The sequence below is a fragment of the Schistocerca cancellata genome, chromosome 4, assembly GCF_023864275.1.
Source record: "Schistocerca cancellata isolate TAMUIC-IGC-003103 chromosome 4, iqSchCanc2.1, whole genome shotgun sequence".
Classification (NCBI taxonomy): Eukaryota; Metazoa; Arthropoda; class Insecta; order Orthoptera; family Acrididae; genus Schistocerca; species Schistocerca cancellata.
This window is the reverse complement of record NC_064629.1, coordinates 361,567,393-361,583,465: the sequence shown is the minus strand read 5'-3', so window position 1 is coordinate 361,583,465 and position 16,073 is coordinate 361,567,393.

Below are 16,073 nucleotides of genomic sequence, written 5' to 3'. Positions count from 1 at the left end.
AGAGGGAGCGCTGATGAGTGGGAAGGGGAAGGTAGGGTTAGAGCTGGTAGGAGGAGTAGATATCATGGTGAAGCTCATCATCTGGGAGGGGTAGGTGCTAGAAGTTGCATTGGGAAAGGAGATGGTGGGTGCGGAGATGGAGAGATGGTAGGCACAGCAGTGAAGGTGGGGCAATGGGCTGTGGGTAGAGAGGGTAGAAGACACCAGGGGATGTGGGGGGTTGAGTCTGTGAACAATGTACAGGGTGCAAATGTGTTCGAGGAAAAGGAGAAGATTTAGGAAGGGGATGAGGTTGTAGAGGATCTGTGTGGGGGTGGGAGGTCGATACAGAAGGTAAAATAGAGTGTACGACGTTGAAGGATTTAGAGGGCTTTATGGAATCTGGGAAGGGCTGAAATCCAGGCCACACTGGCATAACAAAGAATGGGGCGGAAGAAGGTTTTGTAGGTGTGAAGGATGGTGGAAGGATGCAGGCCCCATGTTCGGTGAGACAGGAGATTCAGGAGGCTGAGTCTATTGTTGGCTTTGTTTTGGATCACAGGGAGATGGGGAGTCCTGGTGAGGTGACAGTCGAGGGTGAGGCCAAGGTATTTCAGGGTAGGAGTGAGGTGGATAGGACAACCATAAATGATGAGGTAAAAACCGTGGAGCTGGAAGGAGTGGGTGGTACAATCTCTGATGATTGCCTGGGTATTGGAAGGGTTGATGTGAAAGAGCCACTGGGTGCACCAGGTGGTGAACTGGTGAAGGTGGGTTTGAAGAGTACATGCTCTTATTGATCACCGAAAGTGCTTTGTTATTTCTGTTTATACCTTCCTACTCTGATATGTACCAACAACCCTGTCAGGCCATCTACAAACTATGGCTTTCGGGTATTTGTTTTTATTAGCCTAGTAATAAGTTATTCATTAGTTGTCAGTGTGTCGGCTGCAGGTAACATCTTGGCCATAAGAGTTTCCCTTCTCTACAAACAGGGGTAGCCGCGCGGTCTGGGACATCTGGTCACGGTTTGCATGGCTCCCCCCCATTGGAGGTTAGAGTCCTCCCTCGAGCATGGGTGTGTGTGTTGCCCTTAGTGTAAGTTACTTTAACTTAGATCAATTAGCGCGTAAGCCTAGGGACTGATGACCTCAGCAGTTTGGTCCCATAGTCCTTACCACAAATTTCCAATTTCCAAAGCGTCCCGTTGTGCCTATCACACCTCCTTTTTATACACTAAAAATCCAGAATGATGGCATATGATCACCCCAATCACGCTGTTTTGTGTGCAAAATGTCTGTTGGATGGGGGAAACAGTCTTTCGTGAGTATCATTCTTATGAGCAAGATAGAACAGCACATTGGTTGGATGGCGTAATATAGCACTGTACTCGAATGCATCCAGTTACTTCCAACCACCCAACCATATAGTCTACACTTGTATTGCATTTCTTCAATTTTCTCTATATCTGTATTGGAGATGGATTCCATGACCCAGAGTAGATCCAAGTTAGTGTTCGAGTGTGGATCCGCCATGCAGCATATCCAGAGCGATTTTTGCAGGCAGACCCACAATACGCTACATCCTGCACGATACAGAATTTGGGAAGCATGCAGCCGTGTCATTGGTTGTCAACGAAATTACGGAAAAGCCGGCAAAATTGCACCAATTAATCGCACCATCAACTGTGGTGCTTTTTACGGTATATCGCCACATATCGGCGGTGTCTTTTCCATTCCACTGAATGGTACACTGTTGATTACCACATAACGACTAACTGACTCCACTTGTTTGAGATGGAGAGAGTTTTTGTGGGAGCAACACCTTCCGGAGATGGTCAGCACAGAAACAGTGATCACATACATGACTACAATATGAGGAATCAATACTCTTGGACTCTCCGAAACGGAACACCGAGACAACTGATACCCCGTCACTGTGGAAGATGAGAATAAATGTAGAGGTCATAAACTTTGGACAGCTGTTTGGAAACGCTCCACATGCCGTAAACTCTTCCAGTTTCAACGTGTTACAGTGTCTTCCACATTTTCGTCAATATGAAACACCGTCTCTGTCTTTTATTTCAACCAACATGTGTGTTGTTAGAGCAACATAGTTTACACCATGCGATGTCCAGCTTTCTGTGAGAGGCAATGGATCGAAACATGTTAATGTCGGTTTTATCCTGACACAGACCTCGAAGTCATGGCAGAAAAACAAAATATATGACATTGTACACAGCTGTAGTCATACACTGTTTCGATGTGTTACAGCAAAAAACAATGTATCAAACTGCTTAGAACCCTCTCCTTGTAACTGATAGTCGATATGGCCTTCACCGAGTACAGGCAACAAAACTTTACACAGGTTTGTGGAAGCGACATCGATCACTGGTCGCCTGCTCTAGTGGACCAATACATGAATATTTAATGGGGTCACCAAATATGTTAGATGTCAACACTCAGACGGTATTTGTTTCCCCAATATATCAGAAGAGAGACATGCGGTAAAATCTTATTGAATTCTATACCAGGTAACGTTAGCGAAGTTTTTATAGTTAGTAGTTTTACTCCGTTGGATGTTACAAAAATAACGAGGGAAGAGACAGATGCTGTGCTGTCAATGAAGACTCGGGTAACATTACACTATCGTATTTCTGACGTGGTAATTATAGAAACACTATGAAGGAAATTAGGATATTTATAGACCCTTATTTATAGACGATGAACTGTAGGTGTTATGCTTCTGAATTTCTGTGTGCAGTCCACGTATACTCTGAGTGGTAGTGAATTTTCTCCTGTAAGTTAGTGTGCTATTTTTCTCGTTGTGATAGGTCTCTACACGTCAGCCTCGCAGCTAATGGAACCGTGCTGTCTTAACGAGATGGAATTTCGTGAAAATTAGCAGGGATCTGTGATTTGGCTGGGGACATCTCTTACTCGTCGAAATCAGGTGGATTCAAATGCTATATATCGAAGGCAAAGATTCATGAGAATACGACAGGTAAGGGATACTCTGACGAAAGGGGAGTTGTGCGGTGAGCTCTACACCGTTTCTTCTAAGAATTGTGGGCAAACATATTACAACCTCTCTTGGGGCTAGTATGGAGGTTTCCAGAGAGAGACAACCAGCAGCAGAAGTTCTGTCTTTTGTTCTCTCGATAAATAAGAGACAACAGTCTTCCGTGAGCTTTGTACGCCTATAAATGGATGGACTGGCACTTAATAGGTAGGCTAAATTCTTCTTACTTCACAAGCCATCATAAGGTGTGTGGTGGAGGGTATCCTGTACCACTACTAGTCATTCCCCTTCCTGATCCACTTGTAAATATAGAGGGAAAAGGAGTACCTATACTCTAGGTTGATATATAAGTACTACAACAGAGTAGCAAGTTAGATGTTCATCTTTTTCCGTGTTTTCCTGTAGTATATTTATTAAATTCCATGCACGTTTTTTTCTGTTTAAGAAATTTAATATCTCATTTTTGTGAGTTAAAATTTATTCAGTCTGTAGCGCTGTAGTTGCTCACTGAACAGCGAGCTAAATAGCTCATTAACGCATCAGCGTCCATTGGTGATATATCAGGAGGGTAGCAGTTGTATCTCTAGAATTGTCTGCTTTTATAGTTCATTTCTTCAGTTAGTCTTGCGAGGACGGCTAGGATGTGTACATGCTGTGTGCGGACGCAGGAGGAGCTGGCCACAGTTTGCGAACAGCTGAATGTGCCTTTGCCTATGGTCAGTCACCTTCAAGCTGCTGCCTCGGGGCGTAGCGGTGGGACACCTTAGGTGTTGCTTGTTCCCCCCTCCCCCCCCCCCCCAGGCTCTGCTTTCGACGCAACTTCTAGTGCACCCAACGCAGTGGATCCGCCTGCACAGCAGGGTAAGTGACGGGTTCTAACGCATTCGCGTCGCTCGAGGCGGAGGACACCTGGGCACCTGACGTCACCCATTCACCCTCTGAGAGGACATGTGACCGCTCCTTCAGCAGGTTCAAAATGGTTCAAATGGCTCTGAGCACTATGGGACTTAACTTCTGAGGTCATCAGTCCCCTAGAACTTGGAACTACTTAAACCTAACTAACCTAAGGACATCACACATATGGAGCCCCTTAGGCAGATAGCATTCAGGTCTGGAAAGAAAGCCAATGTGCAGGCGGTATGTCTGCTGGGGGGGGGGGGGGGGAGTGGGGGTGCTCATCTGAGATGTGGAGGCGGCCTTACCTGTGGCTATCGAGCGTGCAGGGTACAGTCGTCTGTATGTTATGGTTATGGCTCATGTCGCCATCAATGATGTCTGTCGCATGAGCTCTGAGGTGGTCCTTAGTTGGTGCATGTAGCTGGCGGTGGTGGTGAATACGCTGGCCTCATGTGCGGGTTGCAAGCAGAGCTCGCAATTTTCGGCATTGTTCCCAGAGTTGATCGGGTTCTTTGGTTTGAAACCGAGTACAATGTCTCAAGCAAAGGATTCGTCGACTCTGTGACGGTCTTGGCTGCAGATTTCTAGAACTGCGTTATCATGGGGGGATGTGTAGGACTCACATTGATAGGTCAGGGGTGAACTACACAAAGGAAGCAGCTACTCGGGAAACAGAGTACTTGTGGAGGGCACATGAGGGTTTTTAGGCTAGCCCTGATGAACACTCGCAAGTCGATATGCAGCAAGGGAAGTCAAACGGCGTACAGAATAGAGACACTTCGAATGTCACAAGTTCCCGAATTTACTGCCCTCCAGGAAAGTTCTAGCACTTCTTTGGACCGAGAGTTGGCTGAAACCCGAAGTGGAAAGCTCTGAGATATTTAGCAAGTAGTGGAACATATAACGGAAAGACAGATTAGAGTCATAGGAGGGGGAGTGTTCACTGCAGTTGACAAAGCTATTGTCCCTATTGAGGTCGAAGTTGAGTGTGACAGTGAAGACATCTGGTCGCGCATAACAGGTGTAGGTGAAACCAAGTTAATTGTTGGATGTTTATACCAGCCACCCGATTCCGCTGTAACAGTTCTAGAATCATTCAATGAAAGTCTACGGTCAACGCCGCACAAATACCCAGATCATGCAATACTACACTCCTGGAAATGGAAAAAAGAACACATTGACACCGGTGTGTCAGACCCACCATACTTGCTCCGGACACTGCGAGAGGGCTGTACAAGCAATGATCACACGCACGGCACAGCGGACACACCAGGAACCGCGGTGTTGGCCGTCGAATGGCGCTAGCTGCGCAGCATTTATGCACCGCCGCCGTCAGTGTCAGCCAGTTTGCCGTGGCATACGGAGCTCCATCGCAGTCTTTAGCACTGGTAGCATGCCGCGACAGCGTGGACGTGAACCGTATGTGCAGTTGACGGACTTTGAGCGAGGGCGTATAGTGGGCATGCGGGAGGCCGGGTGGACGTACCGCCGAATTGCTCAACACGTGGGGCGTGAGGTCTCCACAGTACATCGATGTTGTCGCCAGTGGTCGGCGGAAGGTGCACGTGCCCGTCGACCTGGGACCGGACCGCAGCGACGCACGGATGCACGCCAAGACCGTAGGATCCTACGCAGTGCCGTAGGAGACCGCACCGCCACTTCCCAGCAAATTAGGGACACTGTTGCTCCTGGGGTATCGGCGAGGACCATTCGCAACCGTCTCCATGAAGCTGGGCTACGGTCCCGCACACCGTTAGGCCGTCTTCCGCTCACGCCCCAACATCGTGCAGCCCGCCTCCAGTGGTGTCGCGACAGGCGTGAATGGAGGGACGAATGGAGACGTGTCGTCTTCAGCGATGAGAGTCGCTTCTGCCTTGGTGCCAATGATGGTCGTATGCGTGTTTGGCGCCGTGCAGGTGAGCGCCACAATCAGGACTGCATACGACCGAGGCACACAGGGCCAACACCCGGCATCATGGTGTGGGGAGCGATCTCCTACACTGGCCGTACACCACTGGTGATCGTCGAGGGGACACTGAATAGTGCACGGTACATCCAAACCGTCATCGAACCCATCGTTCTACCATTCCTAGACCGGCAAGGGAACTTGCTGTTCCAACAGGACAATGCACGTCCGCATGTATCCCGTGCCACCCAACGTGCTCTAGAAGGTGTAAGTCAACTACCCTGGCCAGCAAGATCTCCGGATCTGTCCCCCATTGAGCATGTTTGGGACTGGATGAAGCGTCGTCTCACGCGGTCTGCACGTCCAGCACGAACGCTGGTCCAACTGAGGCGCCAGGTGGAAATGGCATGGCAAGCCGTTCCACAGGACTACATCCAGCATCTCTACGATCGTCTTCATGGGAGAATAGCAGCCTGCATTGCTGCGAAAGGTGGATATACACTGTACTAGTGCCGACATTGTGCATGCTCTGTTGCCTGTGTCTATGTGCCTGTGGTTCTGTCAGTGTGATCATGTGATGTATCTGACCCCAGGAATGTGTCAATAAAGTTTCCCCTTCCTGGGACAATGAATTCACGGTGTTCTTATTTCAATTTCCAGGAGTGTAGTTGGAGGCGACTTTAACCTGCCGAGTACTGACGGGGATGTCTATGGATTCACTGCGGGGGATACAGACAGACAGCCATGCGAAATACTTTTGAACACGTTTTCTGAAAATTGTCGTGAACAGCGATCTCGGCAGCCCTCACGCAATGGAAATTCCTTACACCTTGTAGCTAAAAATAGGTCGACAATGTCAGTATAGAAACGGGGATTACCGATCATATCATGTCATTATAGCAACTATGATTACGAAAGTTAATAAATCAGTCAAGAAGGCTAGGAGAGTGTTTCTGTAAGACAGAGCAGATAAGCTGTAATTACCATCTCACTTAGACAGTGAACTGCATCACTTAGTTCCAATAAGATGTATGTCCAGGAATTACGGGCAAATTTTAAGCAGATTGTGAATCGAGGTCTGTAGAGTTATGTACAGTCGTGCTCAAAAGTATCTGAACGACCTGAATTGCATTTCGCCTGATTCGCATACAACACTCACGACGCAGCTGTCTAGCAGATCATCTAATCGCTCCTCGGTACAGTGGTTCGACTATTGAAAATACATCCAACAAATCACCACTAGGAAACATTGCTCTGTATTGCAATAAATCAAGATGTAAAGTAATACCACGATACTACAAATATCAGGGAACACCTTACCACAGATAAGACTGTCCTTAAGGCTTGTAAACTCACATTTCTTACAATAAATGACATACCTGAAAAGTTACCACTCTCATTATTAAGTCAGATAGGTAATGCACGTAGTAAGTTCGTCGTATTCATGATTTCCTCTTCAAAGTAACACATCTTACTTATTATTTAACACAAAATGACATTAAAAATTTAACTTTTTCACGAAATGCTAGTTGAGAATAGGTATGAACTTCAAATGACACGGCGAACCGTCTCGTTCTGCTTATGGATTCAAACCCAGGTCATGCAGACTAAGCAAAGATTTCGTGACTGACGGAAACTAACAGTCATTCCTGACTAGGCATACAGAGAGTGATATACCTCGATTTTAGGCAGTATCAGTTAGGAAATATCAACTTTAAATTACATAACGTAAACATTTTTAACGGACGCGAATTCCAACCCAGCATCTATTGTCCCTGTTAACGAACTACGAGAGATGTTAAATATTACTTCTTCACAAGTAAATTACTTGAAATGCCGTGAGGTAAAGCTTTGTGTTGGACAGGGATTCGAACCATGAACCTAATCGGATTGTTATCGAAGCACAATCAACTGTGACATATCGGATTTTCTGAGCAGTAGCAAGATGTTTTAACTGAAATGACGAGAGGAAATATTAATTTTTTCCTTCCTAGGACTCCAACCAAGCACCTATCGCTGTTACATTCTAGAGAAAACGAACGTTAAATATGGCTTGAAGAGAACAGAATCTGTCTCTCGCTACCAAAATTCATCGGCAGAAGTTGGAATCGAACCCAGACCATGAGTATATAAATCTATCATCAATCCAAAAGACCACCAAACCCCCTTCCATGTGGCTCATTTTCTATTGTAACGCCGTTGCGCCACACTGCCAACAGTGTAGGATGCACAAATTTAAGCAGGAAGTGTTCCTTTCCACTTGAGCTACTCTATTGCCCTATCTGTTTGTTGAAAACGTCATGCAGTGCAAAAGAAAAGCTGTAACTGTCTGTCTCTCAGAAGTCTACATCCGGCCATATGCATTATCTCACAACATTGTGGAATGCGGAAGTTCTGAGGAATTGTTCTTGACTCATGGAGCTGCTTTAGCTATGGTTCAGCTAGTAGTGTAACGGTAAGTCTAGTGCACCGTAGAATAAATGTCGCGAGTTAAAATGCATTCAGTGCTACATTTTTTAAAACGCAATTCTGCTGTCTGCTGAAGTTATCAATCTAATGGAACTTTGAACATAATTCCCTTCACTTCTCAACCCAAAATAGTCGCATGTGGAAAAAGTGCACACTACTGCGACATTTTGTTCTTTTCAGGTTTAATAGACGGCCAGGCAGCAGATGCATCTCGAAACTTTTGTATTACGTATGGGGAGAGCGCATCGTGCCAAAATAGGTCAGAAAGTGTTTTCTGCGTTAGCTGCCGCGTGGTAGTGGCATTTTATTCTTCTTCAAACCTTGTTTGACAGCTTTAACTCAGAACAAGTTTCTACATTTAATCAATAAACTGCACGTGCATTGTCAGACTGTTATAGATAACATCAAAGAATTCGCATATATTGTTGAGGATTAATTTCTCTCTCATGTCTACTATTGTTTAAACAAAACTAAAAGAAACCCTACGAAAATATGCACTGCATTATAAGAAATGAAATAAAACTACCCATGACAACCTTACGACGGAAGTCTGTTTTAATAAACCTGAGTATCTGTACACAAGTATGCCTCTACCGGACCAAATTAATAAAATACTACTCACTTAGATTTCGATTGGGTCTGTGTTTAATTGGTATACTGTGTCATACTCAAGAGGTATGCAAATGTAGCATTTCATAAATAAAGTTATGTATTCCTAGAAACCAAAAATTTGCTTGTCAGCAACGGAAAGCGGCACTACTTGTTGAGCAGCATTGTAAGTTTTTCACAATTGCACTATGAGCCGAAAGTATTTTCTTGCGTTTTCCTTACCGATGTTTGATCTGACTGCTTGTAGCTCTTTCACAGAAGGAATAAAAACGTCGCAGTCAGCGAGATTGGAACCGCGAACCCAAACAGACGCTTATTTACAGATCAGCATATTACCACAGAGCTAGCGAAGTGGTATGGGTCTAGGACTACTGTTACGAGGTCAATAGTGACTATAACTCGTAAATCACTATTTACAGAACAAGATTAGTTGGAATTTCCACGTGCAACGACTTTCCTGGGCCGAAAATCGTAAATTTACAAACTTTTGTTACACCTCAAGCGGTAATAACTCAGATTAGTGAATGGAAATGACAGGAAAAATGAAGTGAACTTTGAGGCCTAATTCCGTGCACACCAGGAAGTAACTCGTCGATGACAGAGATGCCAAACATACCTTGTCTTGAAACCAAATATCAGTTACAGTACCAGCAGGATGAAGACAAACCGATGCGTTCCTACGGAGGGCTGGGAAGTGACCATAGCTGGTGTCTCAAAGACGCGGCTGGCACGGCCTGGAATACGTAATGCATCTGATTCGCACTTCTGTAACTAGGTTTAGGGACTGGAGCGTAGTTACTAATAATACTCAGAACTGACTGTAAACTAAGCATCATAAATCAGTAACTGTCATAGTTGTTTTTATATTTCTTTCGTAAGTGTACTCAAAACTAAGAAACTCATTCATGGACGTTTTCGTGCCTGGCCAATAGTTGTTCACAACAACAAATAAAAATAAAAATCAATGTTTGTGTGTGAGTGTGTGTGTGTGTGGGGGGGGGGGGGGAGAGATAGAGAGAGACAAATATAAAAAAGAATGAGAGAGAGGGAGTAAATGGTATGTAAAGAAATCTTTCATTAAAATGTAAAATGACGCGTTCCACATCATTACGAAATGTCGTATTCATGATGGATGGAACATATATTAATCGAATCAAATCCAATCTATTCATATTGCTGACTAGCCATGAAGAGTCATGAATTACCGAAATTTTCGCCAATATCAGTAACCAAATCTAAACTTGAAAATAAAAGACCACAGTTTCTTTAATAAACCGGGACACCTATCAAGACTCTTTCGCCTCTGTTAACTAACCACGAAAGGTGTCTGTTATACCTCCATTCAGAAGTTACAAAGTGTGCATGCATTTAAAAAATGGTTCAAATGGCTCTGAGCACTATGGGACTAAACATCTATGGTCATCCGTCCCCTAGAACTTAGAACTACTTAAACCTAAGTAACCTAAGGACATCACACAACACCCAGTCATCACGAGGCAGAGAAAATCCCTGACCCCGCCGGGAATCGAACTCGGGAACACGGGCGTGGGAAGCGAGAACGCTACCGCACGGCCGCGAGCTGCGGACCATGCGTTTAAAGACGAAGCGGATGATGTGAAGTTCTGTGATGGAGATCCGAACCCAACACGTAATCGGATTGTTAACTAAATAAATTAAAATCTTATGTATCGGTTTTCCTTACCAGCTGCTAGGTGTTTGAATCCAAAATAAGGATACAAGATTTTGTGCATGAGCTACAATCGAACCACACACCTACCGTCCTTCTTTATCTTCCACGAATATAGCTTAAGTACCAACTGGTTACTCACCAACAGCAAGATGTGTGCGTGTGTGACCAGAAATAACGACACCTATTGCGAATGTAGGCAACACATGAACAGACATTTAGAATGCATGTTAATTTTCACTGGCAGGCCGGTGTGCACGTGATAGGGCTTGAAATGAAATTATGAATATTTTTGTACTGGATCAGGTTTCAGACCCACATACTTACCTTTGGAGGAGACCTAGAGAAGTTTGCAGTCTTGGGAAAAGGAACGAAATGATTGAACTATACTGTTCCGAGAGATTCAGATCCTCGAGAGAGGGGATACGAATTCAAATCACAGTCTACCACCAAATTTTTCAACGTCTGTAGATCAATCAAGTATAAGTCAAATAAGTGTCCTCTTCCTTTAAGTGGCTATCGGTTCATCAAATAAAATAAAACTTTCTAATGTAAGTAAATTTACGCTGGCGACAGTATTTCTGTTTACATGACTTTCGCCTGTGTCATTTCCCAACGTAAACCGGCTGTGCCCAGTTGGTTATGAAGGAACGCGATGTTTAATGCGGATTCTGAATTATAACGATTTTCTCTTGAGGTGAGCAGAGGTAAAGTATATCTGTTTTTGCCTCTTAAAAATAGATGCCTGAACCCACGCATTACACCTGTGATAGTACGTTCCACCAGACCATTGTGGCCACATTCCCAGCCCCAGGAGTGTGTTGTAACGGATCATATGTTTAGCTTACAAAATTAGTCACGGTGGAAAAAATGCGAGTCCATTAAATGGTTAAGTAGAAGCAAGATTCTGACGTGGATATTATGCTATTCTCATGTCAGCAGGATGTGAAGACTCCTCTGGGCATCACAGCCTCGATGTGAAGCCATTTGAAATTTTCACTAATTTAGCAAATTTCTTAGTTCGAGAAAATCCACTGTGAAGTGTGAAGTTACCGGATAATTCAATTATTGCCGTCATTATTACTATCATTTTTTTTCGTACCGCTGTTGAACACATGTGCTTGAACATCATTTAATGCCTTTTGGTCATTGTAAAAGTAGTTGACCAAGAACAGGTTCTTTCCCTGTCTACGGAATTCTTTTCATGTTAATATCAAACATCAGCAATTACTCGTAGATTACATTAAAAAGTGAAGTAATTGATGAAGTCGTCACTTGATAACAAAAACGCGCTGTCTTTCTTCATTTAGTTGCGGCTAGAAATGGCTTCTGTAATGTGGGAAAGTATTTCACAGTTGCAAAACTCGCATCCGACCCATTGATTGACCTTACACTTAAAGTCGCTGACCATAAATTCTATCTCAGAGTGACACCAGTTTAGGTAACCTAATGTAGCGAAGACTGTTTGCCAGTGCTCTTTATCACCGTAAAATACGCAGTTAACCCATTGGGCTCCATAAGTACACTGTAACAGTAATTTTTGTGTGTATGCAATGCATACGGATTGTAGAATTTGCTGGTGCTCTCTCTTCCACTCCTGTGGACAATATGCTCAAAATGGTTGAAATGGCTCTGAGCACTATGAGACTTAACAGCTGTGGTCATCAGTCCCCTAGAACTTAGAACTACTTAAACCTAACTAACCTAAGGACATCAGACACATCCATGCCCGAGGCAGGATTCGAACCTGCGACCGTAGCAGTCGCGCGGTTCCGGACTGCGCGCCTAGAACCGCGAGACCACCGCGGCCGGCGGACAATGTGCCTCATCTAACTGGGCCCTTTATCATTACAGGCCCTGGGCAGTGCAACATCATTCTGACAACAGTAATGTGCTTTTACTGACAACCTCACTGTTCGTTTTACCTGATTTTGTAATCATTTAAATAAGGACATTAAGATAATATACGAGAAATTAGGGCTCATACGGATGCATACAGGCAGTCGTTTTCCCCTCGCTCTATTTGCGAGTGGAACAGGAAAGGAAATGACAACTAGTGGCACAAGGTACACTCCTCCACGCACCGTACGGTGGCTTGCGGAATATCTGTGTAGATGTAGATCCTATGCTCCAGAAACCCCAACGATCCCTCCCAATCCACCTCAGTCAATCTAACTCCTGGTGTAACCAATGGCTCCTTGAGATTAACCGCTCCAAAACCCAGGCAATAATTATAGGATGCACCACGCGCACTTCCGTCTCCGTGACTTCTTCCTCACCGTTTACGACCGTCCCATCCAGCAAACTAACACACTAAAATACAGGGTGACAGTTACTGAACTATATGAAAAAAAACATAAATTAGCTAGAAACTGCGATGTGCACACACTTTAATTAATATGCGGACGTCACTACTGATATTCGAATTTAGGTTATGACATGTTCGATATGGCTGGCAGCCTTGGCGATGATGTGGCACAGACGAGTAGCGAAATTCAGCATGACAAGCTGAAGTGTCGAAACATCGATGCTGTCGATAACTTCCTCAGTGGCTGTTTTCAGCTCAGTAATCGTCTTGGGGTTATTGCTGTACACCTTGTCTTTAATATAGCCCCACAAAAAGGAGTCGCATGTGTTCAGATGCGGAGAATATGGCGGCCAGCCGGAGCCCATGCCAGCGGCCTCTGGGTACCCTAGAGACAGAATGCAGTCCCCAGAGTGCTCCTCCTCCAGGACATCAAACACTCTCCTGCTTCGATGGTGTCGAGCTCCGTCTTGCATGAACCACATCTTGTCGAAATCAGGGTCACTTTGGATAATGGGGATGAAATCATCTTCAAAAACCTTCATGTACCGTTCGATACTCATAGTGCCATCAAGGAATATCGCACTGATTACATCGTGATTGGATATTGCACACCACACAGCCACCCATTGAGGTTGAAGAGACATCTCTATCGCGAGAAGCGGATTCTTAGTCACCCAAATACGCCAATTTTGCTTAGTGACGAACCCATCCAAATTAAAGGGTGCTTCATCGCTAAAACAAACCATATTCACATCAAATTCCTGTTCGTCAATACAGTGGACAAAAATGTTGGTGAAACACAACCACTGTTCCATGGACCTGGGGCTTAATGCCTAATGGATTTGAATTTTGTTTGGAAAGAGATGCAGGTCTTCAACAACAATTCGTCGCAGTGTCTCTCAGTTGATCCCTACCAGTTGTGCAGCTCGTCTGGTCGATTTCGTTCGGCTGGTTTGAAACACAGCGCGTGTCCTCTCGATGTTTTCAGGGGTTTTCAGGCTCTTCGGACGATCGACATTGCCAACACTGTCATCATGAACACTATCTGTCATCTCAAACTTGCGAATCAACTTTTTGATTGTTATCACGCTTGCACCGGTTGTTTTCAGCTTTAACTCGGTCGCAAACTTCCTTCGAGCCGCAGTTGGGCTGTTATTGACACAGTAAGCCTTCACAAGCGCTACATGCTCAGGCACATTGTACCGTGACATTTTTATCTGGAAATGGCCAACAGAAACAAGGCGCGTGCGCGTGTGCATACTAATTCCCATCATGCCCCGCAGCCAACTGTGCAGTTTGAACGTCCTAACGCAAATCGTTCAGAAGTTATTTTATTTCATGCAGTTCAATAATTGTCACCCACTACCTTGGACAAACCTTCGACTGGCAACTAATGTGGAAACCTCACCTACTAACAATCCATCAGAAAGCCCACAATATACTAATACTACTCACTGGCTGAACATGGAGATTACAATCCTCCACTGTCCTTCACACACACAAATTCCTGATAAGCCCAATCCTCTGCTTTGCAAATGTTGCATGCATATCCAGCCCTCCTTAGTTCTATAAGTCCCTCCAGATCTTTGAACACCATGCTCGCCACTTCACTTTCCACATCGGCTTATCTTCCCCCACAAGGATCCTTCACCAACTCATTAAGTTCCCAACTTTGCTCACTCACATTGAATACCTCTGAATTACCTACACTGTCTGTAAACTCCATTCAAGCAATCCTATTGTGTCCCCTCTCTTTTAAAATTTGGGTGAGCTGCCACGCCTCTCCTCACACATCCCACCTACCCGTCACCTGCACTCCCTTCAAATTACACACCGTACTTTGAGTGACACGTAGTTGAGAACGCTGCGGTTCATACAAATTCCGGAGAAAAGTCAGCCTAAATTTGGAAGCTTCCACACACATCACTTATGCGCTGAAATTGCAAACGTTTACTGAAAGCTAAATCAGGAATAGACTTAAATTCTACCACTGTGCATGTGTCATGGTGGATGAACATAACCATCTACTTTCAAGTCTCGAAAAGTCGTGAAATATATAAAATTCAACCCTGTGCTTGTAGTAACCACAGTCCTTGAATGTACTTTGCATATTGGGAACAATTTCACTTTACTAACTATTTGGGAGTTTCTTTGTAATACATTGTATTGTATTGTATTGTACTGTATGTTAAACGGGGACCTAGAAACGACGGAGAAGCTCCGTCCCCGCCGCAGCCGCAGTGGTCCACAACCCCACGACGACTATCGCAGTCCACTTCACCCCCCCCCTCCCTGCCGCCCCACACCGAACCCAGGGTTATTGTGCGGTTCGGCCCCCGGTGGACCCCCCAGGGAACGTCTCACACCAGACGAGTGTACCCCTATGTTTGCGTGGTAGAGTAATGGTGGTGTACGTGTATATGGATTGGTTCAAATGGCTCTGAGCACTATGGGACTTAACATCTATGGTCATCAGTCCCCTAGAACTTATAACTACTTAAACCTAACTAACCTAAGGACATCACACAACACCCAGTTATCACGAGGCAGAGAAAATCCCTGACCCCACCGGGAATCGAACCCGGGAACCCGGGCGTGGGAAGCGAGAACGCTGTGTACGTGGAGAACTTGTTTGCGCAGCAATCGCCGACATAGTGTAACTGAGGCGGAATAAGGGGAACCAGCCCGCATTCACCGAGGCAGATGGAAAACCGCCTAAAAACCACCCACAGACTGGCCGGTTCACCGGACCTCGACACATATCCGCCGGGCGGATTCGTGCCGGGGACCAGGCGCTCCTTCCCGCCCCGGAAGCCGTGAGTTAGACCGCACGGCCAACCGGGCGGGCCTTGTAATACATCACTCATGCTAGTCACCTCACTCACACACAAAGTATTTATGGAAAATCTACATCCGAAGTTACTCCTACCATAACTTTCTTTATTCAAAATTTCTGAAATTAAAATAGTTAAGTACTACACATGACGTACATTCAAATACCTCCATTAACAGAGTCTGCCAAGGACACATCTGTTCTTACCAGATCCCTGTGCTGGAGTGCTATACCTTATGAACACTAACCCTTTTCTACTTTCAAGCAGAGTGTGGATAGGCAGAGATGTCCACAGTCCCTCTCTACCAACTTAACTGTGTGCCTCTTCAGATATCTGACCAACAGTAAGGCTAAACGTCCCTGC